The sequence below is a fragment of the Callithrix jacchus genome, chromosome 5 (assembly GCF_049354715.1).
Source record: "Callithrix jacchus isolate 240 chromosome 5, calJac240_pri, whole genome shotgun sequence".
NCBI classification, from domain to species: domain Eukaryota; kingdom Metazoa; phylum Chordata; class Mammalia; order Primates; family Cebidae; genus Callithrix; species Callithrix jacchus.
The window spans coordinates 129,905,149-129,932,853 of NC_133506.1; the positions used below are offsets into that span (position 1 = coordinate 129,905,149).

The 27,705-nt window shown below is 49.0% G+C and overlaps 3 long non-coding RNA genes across 5 annotated transcripts in view; 1 reads left to right on the forward strand and 2 right to left on the reverse strand.

Moving 5' to 3' along the window:
* LOC144582883 (uncharacterized) overlaps positions 1–27,705 on the reverse strand; it is a 105,469-nt gene that overhangs the window by 16,521 nt on the left and 61,243 nt on the right. The window lies entirely within an intron of this gene.
* On the reverse strand, positions 13,546–23,874 carry LOC118153868 (uncharacterized). Of its 2 annotated transcripts, none has more exons than XR_004743530.3 (4): positions 23,735–23,874; positions 21,650–21,798; positions 21,209–21,326; positions 13,546–16,795 (listed from the first exon to the last, which is right to left on the reverse strand). It is a non-coding gene; the product is annotated as an uncharacterized LOC118153868 (long non-coding RNA). The 2 variants fall into 2 exon arrangements; XR_013536406.1 differs by lacking the exon at positions 13,546–16,795 and adding an exon at positions 18,273–20,559.
* LOC144582882 (uncharacterized) lies at positions 23,969–26,563 on the forward strand. Its single transcript, XR_013536407.1, has 2 exons — positions 23,969–24,107; positions 26,202–26,563. It is a non-coding gene; the product is annotated as an uncharacterized LOC144582882 (long non-coding RNA).

A 27,705-nucleotide genomic window follows, 5' to 3' on the forward strand; every position in this document is an offset into this window, starting at 1 on the left:
CATCAAAACAAGACCTTCTGCCAGCAAAATGACTGACTTGCTAATAATCAGATGATTGTTAACATTTGTTAGCAAGAAAGAATTTTTAAATTATGTACATTGTTTTTAGACATAATGCTATTATTGCACATTCAATAGATTCCAGTATCCTGTAGACAGAGCTTATATGCAATGGGAAATGAAAAATCTTGTGTGATTCATTGTAATGTGATATTCACTTTACTGTGGTAATCTGGAACAAAACCCACAATAGCTCTGAGGCAGCCTATACTGTTTAGAAATATCTATGTACCTTGTAAAACTTTTTTTTAAAAGAGAGAGAGAGAAGGAAATGCTTAACATGAAGCTCAAAGTAGAAGTTACCTCTGGTGGAGAGAAAGAGGAAGGTGAAAGGGAATAAATACACAGAGGCCTTCTCAGGTGCTGGTAATGCTCTATTTCTCAAGCTGACTGGTGAATACGTGGGTGTTTTATTATTGCTCTTTAAGCAGTATATATACATTGCACTCTTTTGAATAAAAAAGTAACAGGAAGCCTTTTTGTATTTAAGTCCCAAGTGACTAGTAAAATAAATCTAGTGGGTTATAAAAAGTCTAAATTTTGAGAATCAAGGAGTACTTGCACCCTTGAAATAAAGCATGCACACATCTCAGTTTGCAAGTCATGCCGTATTGGACATCCAGCAAATAAGATCCAGGGCATACTCCCTCTTTCCATCTAAGACTCCCAGCGACAGACAAGGAGACAGGAGGGGTCAGGACTGCCCCATACAGCAGTCCTATCCACGTGTGGACATGGGCAGAGTGAGCCAGTGCAGAGGGTAGGGGTGGGTAACTCCCTGGAGCAGCAAGAGAGAAGAGAAAAGGAACGGGGGAAGGGGCTGGAGACCCATCATCCCCCACGTCATCAGTTTGGGAAGATCTCTGTAAAAGCCCACCTTTCCTTTCTGAACCCTCATCAAACCTTTCTTCTCTTAGCTTCAAAAGAGTGCCCCACCTGCTGGCTGTGGGAGCCACAGACAGGCAGCTTTTAACTTGAGACACTCAAGGGTCTGCAGTCTGGGGCACAGATCCCCTGATTCTAAACCCTGTCCCTCCCAGACAGGGGTGGTACCTGGGCCAGACTTCTCCCACTTCCATGCTGGGAACTCCTTTTATGCAGCAGCAGCTCTGCTTGCAACTTCCACCCCATGCAAAAGTGATGATGAGATTGGATTTTAACTGAGAGTTATAAATACATCCTGGTGTACTATTAATGTCAATAATATTAGTGCAATTATTTCCAGACTAGTCAGATTCAATAAAAGCAACAGTAAACAAGCCTGGAGCAGCCACCAAGTGAGTGCGGTGGGGGCTGCACAGCTGGCTGGCTGCTGAGGATGACACTTTGCCTTCCTGGCTATCTCTTGAGCAGGGGAAGCTGTGGTGTGTGGCTGTAGTTCTGCCAGTGCCTGCTCCCGCACCCACAGTTCCTGATGCCTTTAAGTAACTGAGCAAGGCAGCCATTTCCATTCATAGCAACAACTGTGCCATATATGAAAAGGGAGAGAGCCTGAGCACTAAATGCTACTCACAGGTGAGATGCCTGCAAACCCAGAGCAGAGACAGTAGCGTCCAGCATCACAGACTCACCTTCCTGAAGTCCTTGGAATGCTGGCATTCCCTCTAGCACTTCTCCCTGCTGTGTAATTATCTATTTGCATGTCTGTCATCCCACTAGATTCTGAATTCTCTGAGGACATGGATGAGGAATCCCCACTGCCCAGGACAGTGTGCAGTGCAGAACAAGGCTTAGAAATGTTGAGTTGTGAAATCTAGGAGGCTCTCACCTGGCTGTTTAGGAAGGCAGGTACTTTAGAGGCTAAGAATACAGGCCTGGAGTCAGCTGGGCATGGAATTAAAGGCCCTTTCTTCTACTTATTGGCTGTCCAACTTTGGGTAAATTACTTGATATAGTTTGGCTGTGTGCCCACCCAAATCTCATCTTGAATTGTAGTTCCCATAATCCCCATGTGTCATGGGAGGGATCCAGTGGGAAGTAATTGAAACATGGGGGCCGTTACCTCCATGCTGTTCTTGTGATAGTGAGTTCTCACAAGATCCGATGGTTTTTGTTTTTGAGACAGAGTCTCACTCTGTCACCAGGTACCAGGCTGGAGTGCAGTGGTGTGATCTTGGCTCACTGCAACCTCTGCCTCCCAGGTTCAAGCAATGCTCCTGCCACAGCCTCCTGAGTAGCTAGGACCACAGGTACATGCCACCATGCCCAGCTAATTTTTGTATTTTTTAGTAGAGACACAGTTTCACCATGGCCTCGATCTCTTGACCTCATGATCCGCCTGCCTTGGCCTCCCAAAGTACTGGGATTACAGGTGTGAGCCACCAAACCCAGCCGATCTGATGGTTTTATAAGAGGCTTTCCCCTTGCTTTGCTCTGGACTTCTCTGTGCTGCCATCATGTGAAGAAGGATGTGTTTGCTTCCCCCTCTGCCATGATTGTAAGTTTCCTGAGGCCTCCCGAGGCATGCTGAACTGTGAGTCAATTAAACTTCTTTCCTTTATAAATTACTCAGTCTTAGGAATGTATTTATTAGCAGAGAGCAAACCAATACATTATTCAACCATTCAGTGCCTTGCTTTCCTCACCTGTAAAACAAATATCATCATCATCTTTGCTTTATAGGGTTGTTGTAAGGATTACCAGAAGGGACGAATGTCAGTGAAAGTAGCACGGTGCCAGGCACATGTAGGTGCTTAATAAGCATATTGCTATCATTTATATGATTTTAATGAGTACATTATCTGTGATTATTAGAGACACAGCATGGTAGAGTTCATAGCCAGACTCCCTGGGTTAAATTCCTGGCTCAGTCCCTTTCGAGTTGTGTGGCCTTGGGTGTCCTTGGATGGCTGGGCTAGGATAGGGCGAGACAAGTGAGTCACCTAGGATGTAAAATATAAGGTGGCTCCTCACCTGCCACCCCCTCTTCCTGTCCCTATTGAACAAGCCCTTTGCCTCTCTATGTCACATCGTAAGTGATCAATGAATGTTAGTTTCTTCTATGGATAAAATGAGTTTCCCTGGAACAACTGTCTATGTAGCGTTCTCTTCCGCTGCGGTAGAAGAAGAGGAAGGCTGAGCCCATGAGCAAATGTAGCAGGAGTAAGCAGTTAAGGGCGTCCAGCAATGGGGAAGCAGAGGTGACCCTGCCCATTTCCAGTCAACTGCATTTTCCTAGAGTCTGCTTGAGTGGGTTTCTGTACCTTGCAAACTAAAACACTCTCTGACTAAGCAGTGATAGAAAGCACCAGAAAGAAACCTGGGAATCACATCCAGGAGTCCTTGCAGGCCATGCTAGGGATGTTTAGTCTTGGCTCTTGCTGGCTACTCTATTTCTGATATGGTTCTTACTTGGGAAATCACACACACAACGACCCCCTTGAACACCCACTACCCAGGCAACTTGCCCCCATGTCTGTGTACCCAGCTTCCTCTTTCCTCCTGGCTACAGAAGCAAACAAGAGGAGAGGGTCATGGAGGGTGCTCTTATGCAGAGAACATAAAACATTTGGCGCTGGCTTCTCGCCCATCAAGAAGAGACGGTGTCCACTTTATTCTTAAAAAGGATAAAGTATTCTTCCCAGCAGCTACTGACCTGGGACTTTAAACACATTTGCATGGAGCATTCCCTCTGGCACCGTCCTGGTGAATGTCTCTGGCTCTTCTGCTCTCTATAAAGGCCTGTATATCTTTTCCCTGGGCCTTTCCAGCTGAATTTTAAAGAGGGTTTTAGAGAGTGCGTCATGACAAGGGTTCTTCAGAGTCTTCTAAATCATAACGCATAGAACAGAAAGAGTGCTATTTTTTTTCCTAAGAATGATTTGCCCACTCTGATTCAGTGATTCGCCCACCCCAGCCACAGTCTAAGAAACTTTGCAAAAAAAATGAGAAACTTCCCATCTCAATTTTTCCTCCGCAAGAAATCCCTCTCAATCTCCTCTCTCTTTTACTCTCCCCTCCCTCTTCCCTCTCCCACCTCTTTCCATCATAAAATAATAAAACGAACGGAAGCACATCTAAATCCCTCGCAGTTGCTGGAGAAGGGGCCAGCCAGATGTATTTACTACTAAATGGATGCAAATTCACTTGCTGCTGATTTTCAAAGAAAAGAGCTGTCCCTGCCACAATATTGCTTTTCTCATCACCAAATCGGGCCTTTGCTTTGTAATTTGGCGAAGCTGTCAAAACAATCAGATCTGGGAGGCAGGATGGTGTCTGCATTTCGCCATCCCAAGAGACCTATCTCAGTGGTAACTCCAGGCAGCTCCACTGAGAAATGTGCTCCGTGGGGTAGGCCATGAAGGGGGCCTTTGAAAGGTGTCATGGAAAGAGATGGGTCAGATGGGCATGGAGCACTAGGCAGAGCCAAGGTCAGGGTGGGATAGACTTCCAGGTTTCTCAGCTGCAAAAGCAGCCCCAGGGAGATGTGGTTCCGGACCAGGCAAAGGGCTAAAGAAAGAAAGGCGTCGACACGCATTCTTCTTCAAAGTCCTGTGCTCTTTCCTAGGACTTCACAGTCCACTGGACCACAGCAGCCAGTCCATGGACTCCAGATCTAGAACGCATGCTGGGTAGAAAACCCTTCAACTGCTGGGGCAAGTCACTGGATCTATCTGAGCCTGAATGGATTTTTCATTTGCAGGAGCAAGTTGATGAATCTGCCCCCATGCGCCTCTCAGTCTCTAGCTGTAGGGCTCTCAGTCTCCAGCTGTAGGGCTCTCAGTCTCCAGCTGTAGGGCTCTCAGTCTCCAGCTGTAGGGCTCTCAGTCTCCAGCTGTAGGGCTTCTGAGGTGAAGGGCAAGTTGGGAGAGTATCGTAGTGGGGCTGTTGCAGAAAGGGATGTCAGTCCTCCTCAAGCTAGTTACCAGTGCAGGATTCTTTGGGTTACAATGATAGAAAATCAAGTCTAACTCAAGGTAATTTGCTTCAAACCACCAGAAACCTGAGAGTATTGGTTTTCTAATTGCTGCTATAACAAATTACCACAAAGTGAGTGGGTTAAAACAACATCAATGTATTATTTTACAGCTCCGGAGGCCAGAAATCCAGAAATTGATTTACCCCTTGGCTAAAACCAAGATGGCAGCAGGGCTGCATTCCTTCTGGAAGATGTAGGGAAGAATTCATTCCTTGTCTTTTAGCTTCTGAGAATACTGTGAGAAGGGGGCTTACAGTAACTCTGACCCTGACTTCCATTGCCACATTCCCTCCCTGACGCTAACCGTCTGCTTCCCCTTGTGATAACATTGAGCCTACTCAGATAATCTGAGGCAATCCCCCATCTCAAAAGTCTTAATCATATCTATGCAACACCCCTTTTGTCATGTAAGCTAGCATATTGACAGATTCTAGAGGTGAGGATGTGGATGTCTTTGGGGACCTGGGGACCATTAGTCTTTCCTTTGTTTTTTTTTTTTTTTTGAGATGGAGTCTTGCTCTATTGCCAGGCTGGAGTGCAGTGGCACAATCTTGGCTCACTGCAACCTTCCACCTCCTGGGTTCAAGTGATTCTCCTGCCTCAGCCTCCCAAGTAGCTGGGATTACAGGCAGGCGCCACCACGCCCAGCTAATCTTTGTATTTTTTGTAGAGATGGGGTTTCACCACATTGGCTAGGATAGTCTTGATCTTTTGACCTCATGATCTGCCCGCCTCAATCTCCCAAAGTGCTGGGACTACAGGTGTGCGCCACCACACCGGTCCAGGGGCTGTTATTCTACTAACTTTGGGGAGTAGCCTTCAGGTACTACTGAAGACCTAGCACAGGGAAGAGGGTGCTGGTGGCTCAGACAGTACCATCAGGGTCTTTCTTTCATCTCTACCTCTGCAGTCTGCTACCTTCATTTTAGTTGTATTCTTAAGGCCATTTAAAATAGCCTTCCCCTGCTAGCCATGAAAAATGCTGCCTAGCCCTAAATTATGGCATTTGAGATTAGCAGTTATTAATAGTTTGGGAAAAAATAATCTTTCCCCCCTCTCCTATCTTTCTCTCTGTCCTGGTCCAAACACCAGCCTCTTTGTAGATCCCTTGAATTAACTAAGGCTTCTTGGGGTGCTCGGGGAGAAGGGCACTGAGGAGAAATACAAATCTTTGAGACAGCTAAGTTGAGGGTTCATCAACCTAATCTGTAGATTAATCAGCATGTACCCATTTAGGAATCCAAGCTGGTGATGCCGAACACGTCAGCTACAAAGTGCTCTAGCAGCTTGCCTGGTCATTATTCAGTCTCTTATAGGTCAGGCCAACCACACAGAGCATGTGCAGGAATCCCAGCCCTGCTCAGCCCAGAGCATTGAATTTGTGGTTAAGAAGGGCCCCGTGGAAGCCACACATCCATCCCCCTTGGTTTCACCATGTGTCTCTGTAACCTGGAGGGAAAAGGCCCCTCCCTCCTGGGGTGGGATGATAATTAAGAGTAATTTCAGTCCTGATGGGCTCCAGTTACAATTACAGGGTTCTGGATCAATTAGTACTCACATTTGCATGGAGAAGATGGTGAAATGTATAATGTAGACCCCCATTTAGAGCTATAGCTAGGGTGACCCTACGTCCAGGTATGCTAGGGACAGTCCTGGTTTGCACCTGGATTATTCAGTTCTGCCCTTCACTCTCAAAGCGGTCCCTGTTGAAATGATCAGTGTTTTGTTGTTTTTTGTGTGGTTTTTTTTTTTTGTTTTTTTGAGACGGAGTTTCACGCTTGTTACCTAGGCTGAAGTGCAATGGCGCAATCTCGGCTCACGGCAACCTCCGCCTCCTGGGTTCAGGCAATTCTCCTGCCTCAGCCTCCTGAGTAGCTGGGATTACAGGCATGCACCACCATGCCCAGCTAATTTTTTGTATATTTTTTAGTAGAGATGGGGTTTCACCGTGTTGACCAGGATGGTCTCGATCTCTTGAGCTTGTGATCCACCCACCTCGGCCTCCCAAAGTGCTGGGATTACAGGCTCAAGCCACTGTGCCTGGCCTGAAATGATCAGTGTGATGGTTACCCTAATATGAGCAGAAGTAGAAAAGAGTTTCATTTACCCATGAGCCAGGTGGGGCCTCTGAGGCAGCAGCTGGGGAAGACCCCCAAATCATACAGGTACCCCTCTTCCTGTGCCAGCAGTAAAGTCAAGGAATTAACAAACCCTTCCCATTGCAGGGAGCTGGGGAGCCTGTGATGTGGCTTCTAATAGCTGTCCCCAGACTCCATACTGTACCTTCTGGGTCTGTGGAGACCTGTTCACTGTCATGCCTTCATGCAGATCTCTGGGATAAGTGCACCGTTGCTGTAGGAAAATAACTTCACTTTTCATTGAATTCATTTATATGAATACCTATACCTTTTTATCAATGCATAAATGTCATTACCTGACTTGTGTGTATGTGTGCAGACTCTTAGTTTTCTTTTTTCTTGTTAGTTTGACTTTCCTTGATACCTCTCCTCTGTCCTCCACCCATAACCACTAGAAGTTCATGCTAATATCCTAGTAGGGGTCTATCCACATTTTTCCTCATGATCATATCCTTTATAAATATATACACACACTACATGTAGTATACGTGTATGTATGCAACCTTTTATATATACCCACATGCATTCACTTATACACATACATACACTTACACATGTATAGCCAGCCTTTTGTCACTATTTGTTTTGCTGAATGATATTCAGTTTCTTGTATTTTGTTTTCCTCACTCAGCACCTTGAGGAACGGTCTCTAAGTCCTCCAGCATTGCTCTAGTTGTTTTCAATAGTGTATAATATCACCTGGTATAAATGTACTACAACGTATGCACCGAGACCTCAAGTATGAATACTCACTTTCTTTCCACGGGAGAAATTTTCCACATTCATCAAATATAAATGTGTCACACTTTTGCCTAATGCTCCTGACTCACATCCGATTCAACAATCTTTAAGAACACGTGTCGATTTGAAGAATATAATCAGCTGCTATTACTTCCAAGATGTCATGCTGACCCACCATCAAATTGTCGGCGCAGCTTGGTGCCCTTGTTCCCCACACAGAGTCACAATCAGTCCTTTGTATTCTCTGGCGTTTGTTGTCTGATTGCAGTTCTGAATTTGGGTGACAGCCAAAGACTGGGTGCCTAACCAGGAAGCAACTCAACGTATTAGAAAGGGGCCAGTCTTTGGGACATACAAACCACCACTTATAAGTTGGGAGATTTGGATTAATACTCGCCGGGCCAGGCACGGTGGCTCACACCTATAATCCCAGCCCTTTGGGAGGCTGAGGTGGGTGGATCACGAGGTCAAGAGATCGAGACCATCCTGGTCAACATGGTGAAACCCCGTCTCTACTAAAAATACAAAAAATTAGCTGGGCACGGTGGCGTATGCCTGTAATCCCAGCTACTCAGGAGGCTGAGGCAAGAGAATTGCCTGAACCCAGGAGGTGGAGGTTGCAGTGAGCCGAGATCGCACCATTGCACTCCAGCCTGGGAACAAAAGCGAAACCCCGTCTCAAAAAGAAAAAAAAAAAGATAAATACTCACCTTCCCCCAGCCCCAATTTTTTTTGCCTTTTAGATAGAAATCATGATACCAACCACATAGAGCATTAAATAGATTATGGGTGCACAGGGCCTGGTCCCAGGGGGGCCCACTGCCCAGGTGACTTTTCCTAGCCCCAAATTTTAAATCATGTTGGACTTGAAGGAGAAAAGTTCAAATTGATCAATAAGGGATGTCAGGGGCAAACAGTCCACCTCAGATAAGCAAACAGAAACAAGTTGTTTTGGGAATAATTGGATGCCCTGTCTTTGTTTGCAGAGCAGCGTGTGCACCACGATGTTTAAGGCAGCTTATTGATGGCAATGTCCATATCACTGGTGAGCCATAGCAGGAGAGGGGTGTGGCTGTGGGAGGGGTCCAGTAAGCAGGGAGCTGATGGAGGTTTAGGATTAGGACCTGACAAAGGAATGCTAGGGTAAGGATGAAGGAGGTACCAGCGGCCTGAACCCTCCTGCACTCTGGCCCACAGACTTGATGTGGCAGGAACAGGTGGGTTGGCATTCCTCCACTTGGCAGCAGAGGTCACTTCCTGTCCTCTCCCCACACCATACATCACACTTTCCAACTCCACCCCACTCAACCCCCCACAAGAAGAAGAAAGAGGAAATGACCTCCACAGCACAGGTCTGTTACGGACTGATGTGTGTCCCCCAAAATTTAGACACTGAAGCCCTATCACCCCAATGGGATGATGGTATTTAGATATGGGGACTTTGGGAGGAGATTAGGGCTAGACGAAGTCACAGGGTAGGGCCATTAATCCTCTATGATGGGATTAATGGTCTTATAAGAGAAAGAAAAAGACTAGAGAGCACAGTGCACTCTCACTTTCTCTCACTCCCTCCTTGCCATGGGAGGACACAGCAAGAAGGTGGCAGTCTGCAAGCCAGCAAGGGAGGCCTCACCAGGAACCACATCAGCTGGTACCTTGATCTCGGACTTCCAGCTTCCAGAATTGTGAGAGATAAACATCTATGCCATTCTGTTATGGAAGCCAGAGCTGGCTGAGACTGCAGCCCTGCCTTTCCTTTCTAGGGTACCAGGAACAAAAACCCAGAGTGCTGTCAACATATCTGATACCCAAAATGGAGTCCTATAGCCAACATGAGCCACGTGCCTCATCTCTTGCCACGTTCTGGTAGGGGGGATATAGCTGTGGCCAAGACTAGTGGAGAAGCGTCTGGGGTGCTCACAGGCAGGGCCTGACAAGGAGCCCTCTTGTGGACAACTTACCCTGAATATCTCAGGACTCTGAAATATTCCTCAGCATCCGCCCTCCTTGGTGCTAGGCATGGTGTCTTGCACACAGTGGGAGCTTTATATGTGTTTTGGTGAGACACTGATTGGAAATAATAGATGGCGAATACATGCAGATATGGAGAGAGACGGAACCAGCAGTTGCCTGGATTGGAGGAAAGGGTGAATTCCCGCCCCAATCCCACCCTGTCCACGGCTATGAATTACTCTGCAGTGGGGAGGGGGATTCCTTCATTAAAATTTCCAAAAAGAGAGTCACATTAACAGCCAGGCGCACTGTTCTTTCCCCTCAAGGTAAGAAGATTTATTGCCCAAACTTACATTTTATCGCGCACAACCGAATAAAAATGATCGATTTCCCTGCCCGCCTTACAGCATCCTTCCAGTTATTAAAGTCTCTAAAAATGTTTTCTTTAAAAAAAGGTTAAAAGAAAGAGAGGTGGAGAGAGTGCAAGCCAAGAAGAAGCTGGGAAATGCTGCCTAGCTGAGGGCTATCCATCTTGTCAGCTGTGGACCACATAACCTTGATGTCACTATATTTTCTGCTCGTATCCAAATTTACAATTTGCCAGCCAAGGAGATGGAAATGCCAGACCTCCCCCTTGGAGGTGGATGCTGGAAGGTTCTTAAAGAGTCCGAGAGAGAGGAGTATCCTAACTTTGAAAACTCCAAAAAGACACTGAACCTACCGCTGAGCTCTTAGCAATTTTCCCTGAGTTGGGAAAAACTGGCCTCCAAGGTCAAGAAGATGGATTTCAACTCCAGGGCCACAAACATATCCAGCAAGAGCCCCTTTGTTCACTGAAGAACAAACCAGGTTTCCATTTTGGAGGGCTAGAAATGTACCTGCGCAAGTTAGGGAATGGGAGAGTTGGGCCATGCAGCAGGCAAGGTGTAAACCAGAGTGAAAGAGACGTGTTTAACCTACAGGAAAGAGGAAGCCCCACGCCAGCCCTGCAGAGCTCCCCCTTGCATACAAACACACAAATGGGTAATTATACATCATTCATCTGTTTGTTCTAGTGGGTCCCCAAGAACCTGTGGTTTGCCATTTTGGTAATTTCATTTTACTAAGTGCCAAGTAATACAATTGTATATCACCCCATTTGTGAATTCCTTCAGGACAAGATTCTTTCTCTCCCATACACACACACACACACACACACACACACACACACGGTGCTTTCTGTAGGGCTCTATTTAGGTCTATTTACTTGAGAATGGTAAAACTGTGCTTTAAAATTTCATAATTCGACTGCACACAGTGGCTCACACCTATAATTCCAGCACTTTGGGAGGCAGAGGCAGGCAGATCACCTGAGGTCAGGAGTTTGGGAGGTGGAGGTGGGCGAATCACCTGAGGTCAGGAGTTCAAGAACAGGCTGACCAACATGGTGAAACCTCATCTCTCCTAAAAACACAACATTTGCTGGGAGTGGTGGCACATGTCTGTAATCCCAGCTACTTGGGAGGCTGAGGCAGGAGAATTGCTTGAACCCAGGAGGCAGAGGTTGCAGTGAGCTGAGATCACACCACTGCACCCCAGCCTGGGTCTGGGCAACAAGAGCAAAACTGTCTCAAAAAAAAAATTCCATAATTCACAATTTGTTACCAGGTCAATCTGGTCTCTTTCTAAATTAGTGCTCATTAGTCAGGTCTTCCTGAACTTGTTTCTGAGCGAATCTGGACATCTGTCCTTTGCTCACACTTTGTTTATACTCACACTTCCACTCTGACTTCTGGAAGGTTCCCCACATTGTAGATGGGGCTCTGGGGCCCTGCAGCATAGTCAGAGGGTTGCAGCCTCCCAGGAAGGCCCCCTCCATCGCTCTAAGTTTTCCACACTTGTGAGAGCCTTGTATCCTTTTGGGAGTGTTTTCCTGGCATGGCCTGGAAGACAGCCATGAATCTGTCTCGGGCCATTTGACTCGAGCTCCCAATGCCAACCCTAACAGACGCTTCCATCAGGCCTGACGCGTCAACGATCTATAAGCCATTAACCAGCAATATCAGACCTCCCAGCCTCAGCCTCCTCTGAGAGAACGAATACAGAGGGGAAGGGGGAAGGAGGGAGGAGAGAAGAGGTACAGAGAGAGGGAAGATGTGGGAATGCCAGGTCCTCCGTTTCCTATAAGGATAAGTGATTGATGATTGATGATGATGATAAGACAGCAGCTAACAATGACAGAGCTCACTGTGTTTCAAGTACTCTTCTAAATGCACTGCGTATGGTAGCACATCTAATCCCCACAACAACCCAAAGAGATACACTGTTATACTCACTTTGCAAGTGGGGGAAACTGAGGCAGGGAGTGCTTCAGAGACATTCTGAGGTTCCAGTGCAGGTGGGTGGCAGAGCTGGGGGTTTAGCCCAGTTGCTCGGCTCCAAAATCTGTGCTCTCAGCCACACTATGAGGTGCCTCTCACCGTGACCAGGAAGTCAAAGTCAAAAGAGATGGAACGAGTTCAGCTCAAAACAGGCAAGAGTCCTAGTTCCCTGTGGATGGTGGCTGCACTGTGGGGGCTGGCCTGCAGCTCACCAGGCAAAGCAGAGCAGCTTTCCCAGAGATTCCCTGCTCAGGCCACAGAGGCAAAGATCTATTCCTTCTAGAAATAATAGTGTCTAAGCTGCTTCCTCAGTCAGAGCCCCTCAGACCATTTGTCACTTCAGGTCCACAACCTCGGAGGTGGTTCTTAATGGCCACAGTCTCAGCTGCAGCTCCCCTCACCCTGGCCAAATAAAGGGGAAAGATCTTTCCAGACTCCTCATGTGCCAAGAACCCCTTCTCACACAGGAGAGATGGGATGGGATGGGATGGAATGAAATGGAATGGAATGGGATGGGATGGGATGGGATGGGATGGGATGGGATGGGATGGGATGGGATGGGATGGGATGGGATGGGATGAAATGGGATGGGAATGGGATGAAATGGGATGGGATGGGATGAAATGGGATGGGAATGGGATGAAATGGGATGGGATGGGATGGGATGGGATGGGATGGGATGGGATGGGATGGGATGGGATGGGATGAGGCAGAACAAGATGGAATGGGTGCTAGGGGAGGAGACAGAAGGGAAGGGACAGAGTGACATGGGACAGGGTGGGAGGAGAGGAAAGGGAAGGAAAGGCACACAATGGGATGAGATGGGAGGGTAAAATGGGAATGGGGTGGAAAGGGACAGAAAAGGGATAATACGCGATGAGTTGAGAAGGTAAAAGGTGGACAGTGTCTCTTTAAACTATCCATACACTCCCACTACCCCTTTTTCATAGAAAATTATAGACAGTCATGAAAACAGAAACATTACTACAGCCCCAACACCTCCCATGTGGCACAATACATGGCCCACTGCCATTGGCCAGGATTGAAAAGATTCCCTGATAGGTAGAGGAGCTCCCACACCCTTGCAGGCTGCCTCCAGAGGCCTCTTCCCAAGCTCTCCCCTCGAGCCTTGGGCCCCAACCTACCTGGACCCACCCCTCCTTTAAGGCCAACTCAATCCTTACCTCTTCCAGGAAACCTTCTTCGACTATATCCTTCCTTTGTCTCACTCCAAGCTCTGTTTAGCATTTGTCACCCAATTTAACACTTGCTGCTGTACAATGCTGTATTGATCTTTAATCTTGTAATCCAGATCTATAGCATATAGCCTGTGCTTCTGACCGGTGGCAATCCTGAATGAATTTAATTCCTACAGCATTTAAGAGGCAGACTCAGAATGGTGGCGCATTAACCCTCATGTTACAAACATGGAAACAGGCTTGGAGAAGTCAAGGGACGTGCCTGGCACCTCGTGGCTGGTGAGCCAGAGAGCTGGGGCACCCAGTGCTTGGCATCCTGGCTCCCTCCACTATAGTGTGGGGAGCTTCCTGCCTTAGTTGGGGTTTGCCTAAAAACAGGCCCCCCAACAAGGATGGGGTTTATCTGGGAGGTGGTCACAGGAAGCACTGTGAGGAAGGGGAGAAGTAAGAAGAGGAAGAGGAAAGCCAATTACAGATGTGCCAAGGAGCAGGGTTCCCTTGTCTGTAATGGGGACCTAACCCCTCCAGGATTCTGAGGGGCTGTAGAACTCATCAGGAAGCCAGGCCATTTCTCTAGGAGCCCCTGTCCCTCAGAGCTGAGAGCCCCACTTAGGGAGTTCACTCACTCCCAGCACTTCCAGCCTGCCCTGCAGGGCTAAGCCCCTTCCATGACCAAAGAACCCCTAAAAGCAAAGAGCAGTGGTTGCTGGGGTGCAGAGCCTTTGTGTGTGCATGAACTGTCCACCACAGCTGGGGTATCCTCTGGGTGGGTCAAGGAAGGAAGGGCAGGCCACCCACAGGGAATGCCACATTTGGGAAACACTTGCTCATCCATGGGAGTAGACCTGGGGGCCCCAACTTCCTTTCACATCTGTGTCCAGTTCTCTTTTTGGTAGGAACAAATCTCTGCTTCAAGGTGTCAGATGAAAGGAGGGTGCCCCCCACCCTCTTCTCACCCCAGGGACTTTGATGGTGATAAAGAAAGTCTGATGACATGTGGCAGGTGATATTTGGGGGTGGCACCCATTCTAGCTGTCTTCTCCACATGTGCAAGAAAAGGCCTCCTGACATAGTAGCCTGGCTTCTCCTGTGGGCCCTTCTCGCTGGGCACCTCCCATTTGCAGAGCACCGAGTGAGGAACCATGTGGGTGTCGGGACAGACAGGAAGATGAAGCAGATCCCTCCTAGGCCCCATGTTCCTCAGGGAGGGCAGATGGGGGCCTGGGAGCTGGCCAGCCCAGCAGGTATGATGGACTCTGTGCATGGGGATCTCATAGGGGGCCCAGGAGTGCCCAGCACAGGTGGCCATAAAGAGGAAATACGAGCAGGAGTCATCTGGTATGTGACACAATTCCTGATATGCTTTACCCAGGCAGGGCATGCCCTGAGTTTACAAGGCAAATGCACTTATCACTTCTGCCTCCTGTTGCAAGAGCCCTCAGCTGGGAAATCCAGGCCTCTCCATGTGGCTTGCTTCCAAAGGGTGCCCTGTACATATCCTCTGCTCCTCCCTGCACACACATGCATGCACGAGCATGCACAAAAGCATGTGCGCACAAACATCCTCACAGATGCTGGCAGACATGGAAAGCACCTGGATAAAAGACAGCCAATACATGGCCAAATCCCAGCCGCCCCTCTGCCTCTGCCTCTGCTTCTGCCTACTCTGAGTCCTGGGATGAATCACGTCCCTCACTGGGCCTCATTTCTCTCCTCTGTGTCATGATCATTCTAAAGAACCCCCAGGGATGCTCAGCTCCCCGTCCAGAGCAGTTACAGCCCCATGATGGGCAGCAGAGGCATCTGTTGGCTCTCTCCCCCAAGGAAGCATAGTCTGCCTTTGGGCACCACCTGCCATGCTGGTAGCCCAGACCTGCCAGGAGAAAGAAGCAGGTGCCTGTGTGGTCAGTGGCATCCTGCTTTGCCCTTTTTGCAACACAGATGAAGACCTCGGATTAGGTTGATCTGATCCAGCATGGAAAGAATGTCAAACACCCGCTCATTGAAATGACACATGAGCCAGCAAGCCAACCCTTTCTCCCTTCAACCCTGCTTGTATCAGCAGAGAGGGTCGTGTTTCTGGTGGCTTTGGGATGGTACCTGGGAAGCTGGGAGAGGCAATTCCCCAGATCCCCCTCTGCCCATGTCATTGTGGGGAACAGTATCAGGACCTGGGAGGCAAGCTCTTTGCAGAAGGGATTTTTAGCAGGAACCTGTTCCCCAATCCCCTGATGGTAGGCCTAAACCAAAGGCTTCCTAGGAAACAGACCCTCATAGCCAGCCACTGGCCTATGAAGACACAGCTCGGATGCCCAGGTACATGGAGGACTCTTCCAGGGAGATAGCAGTGAACTGAGCCTCCAACAGCCCACCAGTGTGGACCAGGACAGCCCACTATGGGACATACCCTCCCACAGCGGGCCATTGCTTTGCATTTGCAGGATTTGATTTTTGTTTGCTGGGATTATGGAGCCTGCATATAGTTCCTGATTTTTGCAAAGCACATCTCAGACTTCTCACCTGTTAGCACTCCCCAGTATCACAGCCAAGTGGATGATTATCACCACACCCCAGGTGGGGAAACTGAGGCTTCGGGAGTAGGAGAGACTGAGTTAAGGCCATGCAGTGAGTGATCAGCTGCCCTTTGCCGCCTACATACATTCCTTGCCAAGCTCTCTGGGGCCACACTGCTTCCTGGAGGCCTGGGGGTGTATCCATGGCTTTTGCCAAGGTGGGTTGTGGCAAACGGGTCACCGGGAATAGGAGACAGGTTTTCAAAGAGCATATAAAGGAAAGAAAAGAATAAAGGGGTGGGGGGCACATGATTCAAAATCCCCTCTGCAGCAAGCTCTTGTAACTGCATGTCCAGCACCCCCCTTCCTCGCACCTTCCCTTTTTACATCAACATTCAATCATCTTTTCCCATTCACTTCATCTCTTCCATTTTTATCTTACGCTGCCCGTGAAAATTGGTGTGAAATAAAAAGGCAACTCTGCCTACAGATGTAATCAATTGATTTGGCAGGTAGCCCACAGGCACCTAGAAAGAGGACAGCCAATTTTCAGTGGACATCCTCCCCCGCTTCTTTTTCTTTCTCTACTTCCTCCCTTCCAGGCTCTCCGTCCCCCTCCTTTTATTTTTCTGTCTCCTTCCTTTTGGCCTTCCTTTGATCTTCTTGTTATTTTCTGCTTTGTATTTAACGGAATTAGACCAGCCTATGAATTTCCCCCCATTCTTTCTTTCTTCTTATTTTATATAACAGGCAGCGGAGGGGAAGGTGTCTGTCTTGCTCGGCTTTCTATCTCTGCACGAGGCCGGGAGAGCTCAGTGTTCCCAGGGGCCTTGTCAATCTTCCTGTGGAGGTGGAGCCACGCTCAACAACATCTTGAAGGATCCCAACCTCCTGCCCCAGATAGAAGATGGACCTACAAAACAAGTCCTAGAGTAGAATGGCTCTTCGTCATCCAGGAGAGGAGACGTTCTATGCAGGAGGATTATTTCTTTTCATTCATTAATTCACTTATTAAGCATCGCTATTGGCCAGGCACAGGGGATACAGAAATGAAGAAAGCTGGTAAAGATCCTGCCCAAGTACATTGCCTGGCACATAGTAGGTACTCGATAATCTCTGGCTACTTTTGGCTATCATTCTTCTGGAAGTATCAATGATAGTGCAAGATATTTACTCATGTTCAGTAAATGTTAGTTTCCTCCCTTCTGAGATACTATCTCTGTTTATTGGTCTTGGTTATTGGTTTAACACAAAAAGAATAGAGGAGTGAAATTAAAATGTTCACTCTGGCCTAGTCTAGATTAGAAGATAGTCATTAGACAAAAATAAACATGTAATTAAAAATTGTGATAACTGGGATAAAGGAAAAGCACAGGGTGATACAGGAGGATTGAATTTAGAAAGGGGTGGGGGAGGAATCTGGAGCCTGCATCTTAAAGAAGCATCATGTAACCCAGTGGCTCTCAAAGTGGAGTTCTCTCAGCCACAGAAGCAGCAGCATTAGGAACTTATTAGAAATCTACATTTCCAGGCTGCCCAGAACTATTGAATCGGAAACTCTGGGTACCAGCCTTTCTAGGTAACTCCAATACTCCCAAAAATGTGAGAACTGCTCATGAAGCTGAGGCTGGAAGGAGGAGTGGAGTTGGCCAAGTGGTGGGGAGAAAGAAGGCTTTCCAGGTGGAGAAGACAGCATGCCAGGGTCCAGAGGCAGGAAAGACCGCCAGGCTGGTATGTAGAGAGAGTGTGCAAGAATCAGACCCTTCAGTGCCTTAGAATGACTGGAAAGAGGGTGCATTTTTTCCTAAGTCCACCAGGATCCCCTAAGGCCAGGGTTCCAGTCCGTGGCCTGTTAGGAACCCGGCCATATAACAGGAGGTAAGTGGTGGGTGAGTGAGCGTTACCACCTAAGCTCTGTCTCCTGTTAGCTCAGCAACGGCATTAGATTCTCATAGGAGGCTGGGCACAGTGGCTCAGACCTGTAATCCCAGCACTTTGGGAGGCCGAGGCAGGTGGATCACTTGAGGTCAGGAGTTCAAGACCAGCCAGGCCAACATGGTGAAACCCTGTCTCTCCTATAAATACAAAAATTAGCTGGGCATAGTGGTAGGTGCCTGTAATCCAAGCTACTTGGGAAGCTGAGGCACGAGAATTGCTTGAACCTGGGAGGTGGAGATTAGATTGAGCCGAGATTGCACCACTGCACTACAGCCTGGGTGACAGACAGAGCAAGACTCTGTCTCAAAAAAAAAGATTATCATAGGAACACAATCCCTATTATGAACCGTGCAATGCAAGGGTTCTAGGTTGGGCACTCTTGGTAAGAATCTAATGCCTGATGATCTGAGATGGAACAGTTTCATCCTGAGACCACCCCACCCCATCCCACCCATGGAAAAATTGTCTTCCATGAAACTAGTCACTGGTGCCAAAAAGGTTGGGGCCCACTTACCTAAGGGGTTCTAAGCAGACAAATGAAACCATAGGATGTCAATGTCATAGAATCCCATCACCACCCACAGCTGACTCCCAGCTGCTCCTGGCCACACCTGCCCCATTGGAGGGGCCCCTTCTTAGCCCCTGAGAAAATGGCACTCTTGGGTGGTGTGGGAGGTCCTAGTAGAAGGTTCTCGCTTTTCATTCCATGCCTTTTGAGACCTGATGGGATTTTCTGTCATCATATCATATTTATTTTTACCTCTATTCAAATATCAATAAGCGGCATCAAAACAGTGGGATCACCAGCTATTTTTGTTTCTGCTCCACAAGTTCCTGAATTTTATGAAATAAAAACTAACAAAATTTTATAAGGCCAATATTTGTCAAATATTTTTATAAGTCAGGTTTTTTTTGGAGACTTCCCTCTCCATTCATTTAACAAAATTTTTTGAGCACCTGCTGTGCCCTGGGCAAGTGCAGTCATGAGGATAGAAACAGCGACCAGCATTCTGCCTCCACGGAGAGTCCGTGCTCATGGCAGGAATCAGACCAACAAAGTCCAAGAGCAAAATACATCTCAGAGTTTGCCTAGGAAGGGAAGCGAGGCATGCCAGGTTGGGCTGGTCAGGGAAAGCCTGAGAAGGCAGTGGCTGCGCACAGCCTTGGGGAGAGGAGCCAACTGGGGGATGGGCAGGCGGGTAAGGGTGGGAGGCTCTTGAGAGCAGGAACAGCAAGTTCCAAGGTACTGAGCAAGAGCAGGAAAGGAGACATGGCTTAGTGGGAGGAGGAGGAGAGGACAGGGAGGAGTTGGGAGGAGCCTTGTGGGCCACCAGGTGGATTTTGGCTTTTACACCTAGTGACACAGGAGCCCAAAGGCAGGGCAGTGGGAATTCTGACATTCTGAAGGGGCCATTGGGCTGCTTGCTGAGAACAGCTTGTGAGAAGGGCAGGGCAAGGAGGAGAGAAGAGAGCTAGCAGGAGGACCTCCTTCTACGATACAGGTAGGAGCAGATGGGAGCCTGGGCTGGAGCAGCGGAGGGTGGGATACAGTCAGACACTGGATGGTCTCTGAACTGAGCACCAACAGGATCTGCTGCTGGGCCAGGTAAGGGATGAGAGAGGAGGTTTGTGGATGATCTGAGTGATGAAAAGATAGCACTGCCACTCATGAGACTGAGGAAGGCTAGGGGAGAGGCTGGCATTTCTAGGGGAAGGAGTTGCTGGTTAATTCAGTGTTGGGTATGTGAAATTTGAGATGCCACTGTGTTGGTTTGGATGTCCCAAGAGGCGGATGCCAAGACAGGACTGGATACTTACTGGGGGGAAAGGCTGTGAAGGACAAAGGGGAGGAAGTAGAAGCTGGCAGACTGCCATGCAGGCCTGGCCCCCATGAAAGAAGAGGGGGATGGAAGGAGGCCTGGGAGAAATAGCTTCCAACTGCAGCACAGCTCCCAGAGCATTCATTCAAGCTGATGGGAAGTCCTTGAGCCAAAGCCTCCTGTGGGGTATCCAACATCCCACAAGTGTGGGCCTGCCCTGGCATCGCCCCCTCTAACCCCATCCCACCTGCTCAGCTGTTGGCTGGGAGAAGCCCACATCATGTGTGGCATCAGCATGCCACAGGGGCAGGCCCAGTGGGGCAGCAGTGAGGTGTCGGTCACCATGGTCCCCTTAACAGGAGGTATGAGTGGAGCAATTTTACAGCCTCCACAGGCTATTAGACACGTAAGTGGAGATATCTAGTAGGCAGTTTAGATATATGAGTCTGGAGTTCAATGCAAGGTTCAAGGAAGAGATAAAAATTTAAGTGTCTTCAGCTTATAAATGGTATTTAAAGGCACGAGAATGGATGAGTGTGTGTACAGCTGGCGGGGACAAGCACTCCAAGGACTGAGTCCTGAGGCACCTCTGCATTTAGAGGAGTCAGCAACAGTGGCCAGGGAGGTGGGAGGGAAACAGGAGTCTGTGCGGTCCTGGAAGTCCAGTCAAGGAAATGTTTCGTGGAGGAGGGAGCACTTCCTTTCAGAAAACCGCCCATCATGCTGGTGAGCATCCTCACGGGCCGAGCAATTTGCTAAGGACTTCGTGTGCAGTACCACACTCCACGGCTCTTCTTCCCTGTTTTGGCTGCTGTGGTGTGCTGCCCAGATGCCCTCTCAGGGCCAACACAGCCATTCTCCAGTTGCTGGGAGTGTTGGCTGCTGATGCTGAAGGTCACACCGCCTCCCCGGGGACAGCCTGTACCCAGCGACAGGTTGACACAGCCTCTCTGCCACAATTTGGGACACCTCAAATAGACCATCTGGCTTACAAGCTCTTAATGGGACCAGCTGAAGCTGCCAATGTAGCTACAGAGTCAGGCAGATTCCTCCATCAGAGCAAAGAACCACTGACTGCACCGGGCTGGGGGTATGGGGTGCTACTTGCTATGTCTTATCTTAAAGAATCTGTTGGATGCTTTGGTGAGAAACAGAAACTCACAGACTCTCTGGCCAGTCCATTGTAAGCTGTGACCCACTTTACCCTCTCCTGACACTCCCAGCTTCCCCACCACTTTTCCTCTTTTCTATAGCACTTACCATCTACCAACCTATGATTTAATTTCCTTAATTATTGGTCTACTGCTGATTATTCACCTTCCTTCTTTCCTAGAATGTCAGCTCTAGGAGGGCAGGGATATTCATCCATTTTATTCACTGATGTATCCCAAGTGCCTAAAATGCTGCTTACTGCATAGCAGGTGCCAATATGTATGCACAAAATGAGTTCCTGATGAGCTGACCTTCAAGATCTCACAGCCCAACTCTCACATTTTTGCTGAATCCCACCATCCCACATGAACAGAATGAACCAGACCTCCAAACCCACAGAGGCAGCTAGGATTTACCATGGTCAGGATGCAGCCTCCTCACCTGCAAGGTGAGATGCCGGGGATGGTTCATTCACAACATGGTCACAAGGAGACACCTCGAAGCCTTCCTGTAATGCTGTCAAAGAGGCTGACCCTATGATTGGAATCAACAGTCCAACGTGAGTCTGAGGTCCTGTTTCAGAGGTATCCACAGCACCTAAGGGGTGCTGGAGAGGGGGTTCTTTGAGAACAGCACACACTGAACTCCTACAGGAGGAGAAGACAGACCCATTTTAGACTGATGGCTGCTCTGGAGTAGGGGACTTGTGAGATTCCTGTGCTAGAAAAAAGAGGCTCAGTCATTCCTCCTGGTAAGTAGGCACGGCTTTCAATGGGAAACCCTGCCTTCGCTATTTCCTAGCCACGTGGCCTCAGCCAAGTCAAAAAATATCCTGGAACCTCATTATCTGTCATTACCTGTCAGATGGGAAATGAGTAAGATTATGTGTCTGAAAATGTTTCATAAATTCCAAGGCAGCGGTTCCCAGACTTTGAGGTTTCACAGATCAGGAACATTTCCAGTCATCTGGAGCTGACATAAGGATTCCAACTTTCTGCTTCGCCACCTAAGGACGTTGAAACACAAGCAAGCAATGAAGTGGTGGCTTGCCCATCGTCACTATTCTGTATCGAAGGCAGAACACACTCTATGCTAAAAATGGAAGAAAGCCAGCAATCGGAGCAAAAGATCATCCTTGCAGCTTGAAAAAAAGGTGAACTTCAAGGCAAAACTCACTGGCTTGTCCTTCATTTTCTCATGTTGCCAGAAACAAGGGGTTTTCCTCTGCGAACATGGTGAAATGATGAAATGAGAAGGCTGGGATGGCACACCCAGGTAAACAAGAGAAGCTGCCCGCAATGGAGGTGGACCCAGAGCTTCAGGCTCCCAGGGGCTGAGGGGGTCAAGGTCTCCACCCACCTGACACCCATTTGAAGCATGCTGGGGCACAAAGCTACTGCAGGTGGGAAGCTTTCTGTAGGGTTCCCTGTGGAGGACAGAGTAAAGAGCTTCTCTCCACAGGAGTGGGCTGGGAGCCAGGGCCTGGTTAGCAGAAATACAACATTTATGCAATCAATCCTGAGTGCCAAGCACTGTGCGAAGGGCTTTGAAGGTTACAGGAAGGAATGATTATCATTCATTTTGCAGCTTAGGAAACTGAGGCACACAGAGGTTTCCATTCCTTCCCCAAATCTCACAGCTAGTCAGTGGCAGAGCCGAGGCCCTAATTCAGCCAGCCTGGTTGCAGAGAAGTGTGTTGAACCATTCACTCCAAGGCATGACCTCCAGAGCGACAGATGGGGTGCTCTGCTCATGCAAAGGCAAATTTCTAGCAGAATCCACCCTGATCCTGATGCTCACGGGCTGGCATGTTGGACGCAAGGCAGCAAAGCGACTATGAGTTTCCCACTGGAATGGGTTGGACAGTGACATCCACAAAGGTATGTCCAAGTCTCAAATTCCTGGAATCTGTAAAGGGGACCCTATTGACCTTATTTGGGGAAAGGGCTTTTGCAGAGGTAATTGAGACCTTGAGATGAGGCCTGGGTGTGATGTCTCAGGCCTGTAATCTCAGCACTTTGGGAGGCTGAGGCGGGCGGATTGAGTCTATGAGTTCAAGATAAGCCTGGGCAACATGGTGAAACCCCATCTCTACAAAGAATACAATTAGCCGTGGTGGTATGTGCCTGTGGTCCCAGCTTCTCGGGAGGCTGAGGTGGGAGGATTGCTTGAACCCAGGAGGCAGAGGCTGCAGTGAGCCGAGATCACACCACTGCACTCCAGCCTGGGCGACAAAGCCAGACCCTATCTCCACCTCTCCCCTCCCCCGCCCAAAAAAAGGGCTGAGCATAGTGGCTTACACTGTAATCCCAGCACTTTGGGAGGCCGAAGCGGGCAGATCACAAGGCCAGGAGATCAAGACCATCCTAGCCAACATGGTGAAACCCCATCTCTACTAAAAATACAAAAATTAGCTGGGCATGGTGATGTGTGCCTGTAATCCCAGCTACTCAGGAGGCTGAGGCAGGAGAATTGCCTGAACTAGGGAGTCAGGATTGCAGTGAGCTGTGCTGTCCTCCAGCCTGATGACAGAGCAAGACTCCATCTCAAAAAAAAAGAAAAAGCAATCTTGAGTCATCCTTGACTTAGGGAAGGCCCTAAATCCACTGAAGAGTGTTCTCATATGGGACAGAAAAGAAACAGACACAGAGATACAGAGGGGAAGGCCACAGACAGAGGCAGACACAGAGATACAGAGGAGAAGGCCACAGACAGGCAGGAGCTGGAGGGAGGGGCGTCTGGGAGCCAAACTGCACCAAGGACTGTGAAGCGGGGAAGAGAAGCCCGGAAGAGAAGCCTGGGAAGGGATCCTCCCTTATAAGATAACTGTGCTGACAACTTGAATTTCGACTTCTGGCCTCCCGAATTGTGGAGAAATACATTTGTGTTGTTTTGAGCCACCAATGTGTGGTACTTTTTAAAAGCAGCCTCAGGAAACTCACACATCCACTTTCTGACTTCCTCCGCGCCAGCTTCCAAACCTCTCCCCCACGAGAGGATCAGAGGATCCTCTGGATCCAGCCCCGGAGCAGTGAGCTGCCCCCGCCATGCACCCCCCTCCCGTTCCTCACATTCATCCTCCACCGAACCCACCGACAAAGTTTTTAATCGGTGGGTGAGATCCCCATAGCAACGGCTCCCATGCCAGAACCCAGGATTATGACACTGGATCAGCCAGAGACGCGCTGGGGGGTCCGGGAGGGGCTGCTGCAAACACGGTCGGCCGAGGGGCGGCGGCACGCGGTGAATCACCGGGGCTTATGGGATTTTAGAGACAGCACAGGACAAACCCACGGGGTCGGGGATAATCTGCAGGTGCCAACACTAAACGGCCAGGCCAGGAGGCTCCTCCCGCGTCCTGGGCCCACGATGTGGCCCCTGCGCGGGGACAAAGACAAGACCCTTGCCCTCCCATGCTCCCAAAGCCACCCACCCTCCTCAGGGGGCCGCCCCCTCCGCCGCCTGGGAGGGCCCCATGCGCCCGGGCCCCTGAGGATGTCCCTTTGGGGATGTGCCTGACCGTGCGTTCCCCGCCCTCCACCATCCACCCGCCTTGCTCTGCCCGTGTGGACGTGACCCCCGGTTCAGACACTAGCTGGTGCTTGGGGCTGCCCAGGGCAGAGGTCGGGACGGGACCCTCTCTCGGCCTCTCGACCCCCAAGGCCCCCTGCCGGCTCCCTCAGGCTCCCACGTCCCACTGGGGCTCGTCTCCACAGTGGGTCAGCACATCCCTGCCCCACGCCCTCCACAACTCCTCTCCACCCAGGCTCCTGTCACCCCCATGGGGTTCATACCCTCCCGTCCATCAACCTTCCCCAGCCCGACCTGCACCTTCCCACGGAAGTCCCCTCCATGCACACACCCTACACTCGTCCACACATTTACACACACAAACCCTCACAGTCACACATCCACACCCTCAGTCAAATGCAGACACCCCCACACTCACACGTACACATTCACACACACGCACACACAAACACAGGCACCCCCACACTCACATGTACTCCCATTTACACACACCTTCACAAACATTCACGCCTTCACACATACAGTCAAATGCAGACACCCCCACGCACACATATACTCACATATTACACACACCTTCATGAACATTCACACACCCTCATACACACACACACAAATGCAGACAACCCCTAAACTCATACACACAGTCACACACCCTCACACACACATACACACACAATGCAGACCCACTCACATACTCATGCTCACACACACACACAATGCAGACACCCCCCACTCACACATACTCATGCTCACATTTATATACACACCCCTCACACATATTCACACCCTCTCACACACCCTCACACAAAAACGCAGACACCCCCATACTCACGCTCACACATTTACATGCTCACACACACATTTACATATTGTCACACACACACATTCACATACTCTCATACATTCTCACACACACCCCTCACACATCCTCACATATTTACATATACCTTCACACTCATATACACCTTCACATTCACATTCCCACATGCTCATGCCGTCACACACTCATATTCACACACCCTAACACGCACACACAGTCACACACACCCTCACACACACAATCACATACACACATACGCAGACACACAGGCACACATTCATGCACATATTTCACACAGATTCATTCATGCACAGACCCCACCCCACACACAAAATCACACCACAAAGACACATATAAACATACATGCACACTCATTTACACACAACATACACTGACACACAAACTCATTCACACATACACAGTCACACATACCACAAAAACTCAGACACACCACAAAAACTCAGACACATATATGCCCACACACATTCACACACTCATGCAAGATACAGATACACAGACACATGCAGACACACACACCAACCCACACAGACCACTCACTGATACCAATGCACAAACACAGGTGCACTCATTTGCACACCACACAGACCCACTCACACACCAGTACACATACTGGCACACTCATACAGACCTATAAACACACACAGACCCACCCACACTCACACAGACATACTCATTTGCACACCCACTCAGCAATACACAGACTCACATTCACACACATGACACAGAGACAAACACAGGAACACTCACACTCATTCTCAACACAGGCACATTCACACACACCCTATTATGCATATTCCCTCAACAATGCTTACACATACACACAGAGGCACACACACACACACACACACACACACACCTCATACTGAAGCCCAGGCAGTGTTTACCAGCTACACAGGCACTGTGGACAGTGGAGTATCCACAGGTGTGCTCAGGTCAGGCGGGTGAGATCTCAGCAGAGGCATCATGAGCCCGAGGGCGCCTTGGTGGCAAGAATGGCCACCTACTGTTTCTCTCCATCTTTCCTTCCCCTCTCCAAGTCATGCAGCACAATGCAGAGCACACAGTAGGGTCTTCGTGTTTCTTCAATGAGCAGACAGGAGCTACCCAAGCTTCAGTGAACGTAAGAATGCGTAGTGGCCACCATTTTACATTTTGAACTTGGAGCTTCAAAACGGCCTTGGATGAAACCCCTGGGCCATTCTTCAAACAAGGAGAATGGAGAAGGTCAACGTCCTTAACTGTCGGCGAGTATTCCACGTGCTTTCTGACTCAGAGCCCTGATGGACAAAATCCCTCTTCCAAGAAACTCCCTGCATCACTGCAGGCACTGTGTGTTTGGCACAAGTAGACTTTCAACTTTCGGTTGTGGCATGAATAAATACATGACTGATTCAGCAAGCAGTTTTCCCTGCACCTTAGCACAGGTCCGGGTACAATGAAGGCCTCAGTCCAGGTGGGCTGGTGGTGGGGTGGGAGCGGCCTTTAAAAGATGGGAGTTCTTGGCTGGGTGCAGTGGCTCAAGTCTGTAATCTCAGCACTTTGGGAGGCCGAGGCGGGTGGATCACGAGGTCAACAGATCAAGACCATCCTGGTCAACATGGTGAAACCCCGTCTCTACTAAAAATACAAAAAATTAGTTGGGCATGGTGGCACGTGCTTGTAATCCCAGCTACTCAGTAGGCTGAGGCAGGAGAATTGCCTGAACCCAGGAGACGGAGGTTGCGGTGAGCCAAGATCGCGCCATTGCACTCCAGCCTGGGTAACAAGATCGAAACTCCATCTCAAAAAAAAAAAAAAAAAAAAATGGGAATTCTGCCTCAGAGCTAACTTCTTGGCCAGACACCTGTAATCAAAGCACTTTGGGAGGCTGAGGTAGGAGGATCACTTGAGCCCCTCAAGTGATACTGCAAGTGATATTGCAGTGAGCCATGATAGCACAAGATGTTGTCTCAAAGAAACAAAAACAAAAAGAAAGAAAACCCGAAAAACCAAAAACCTCACTTCTAAGGCACTTTCTGGAATCGTCCCACCCCACTCTGATCTCCATCTTTATTGGGCATCTTTTTGGTAAGTAATGAATTCAACCTGAGCCCGATTCCTGTGTGGGGTTAGCCATTTCACTCTCTGGATGTGTGAGTATGTGTAAACCTATCGCCATCACCTCTTCTCCATTAATCTGTAATTCCTCCTGAGCAGATCAGGCTGTTTCCATCAAGATGTCTTTAGCAACGACAACACAACTCTGCCAGCAGCAAGTATCCAGCCAGACACCTGGGTCACCCCCTAGTTGGAGGGTGCTAGAGAAACTCTGGGGTGGGCAGCTCCACCTCAGATGCTTCCTGGAGTAGATGTTCTGGCTGGCATCCATGGGGATGGAAAATGAGAAGAACTTCCTTAGCCACTGTCACACGTCTTCCCCTTTATGGGAAAGTGTCTGAGTGCTGGTTATTTTCAGACCGTAGGAAAGTGTCTAATTGCCTTCCTGGAGAGCCCCCACTTATAGAGAAGATGGCAAGGCTGTCAGAGAATCCAATGTCACAT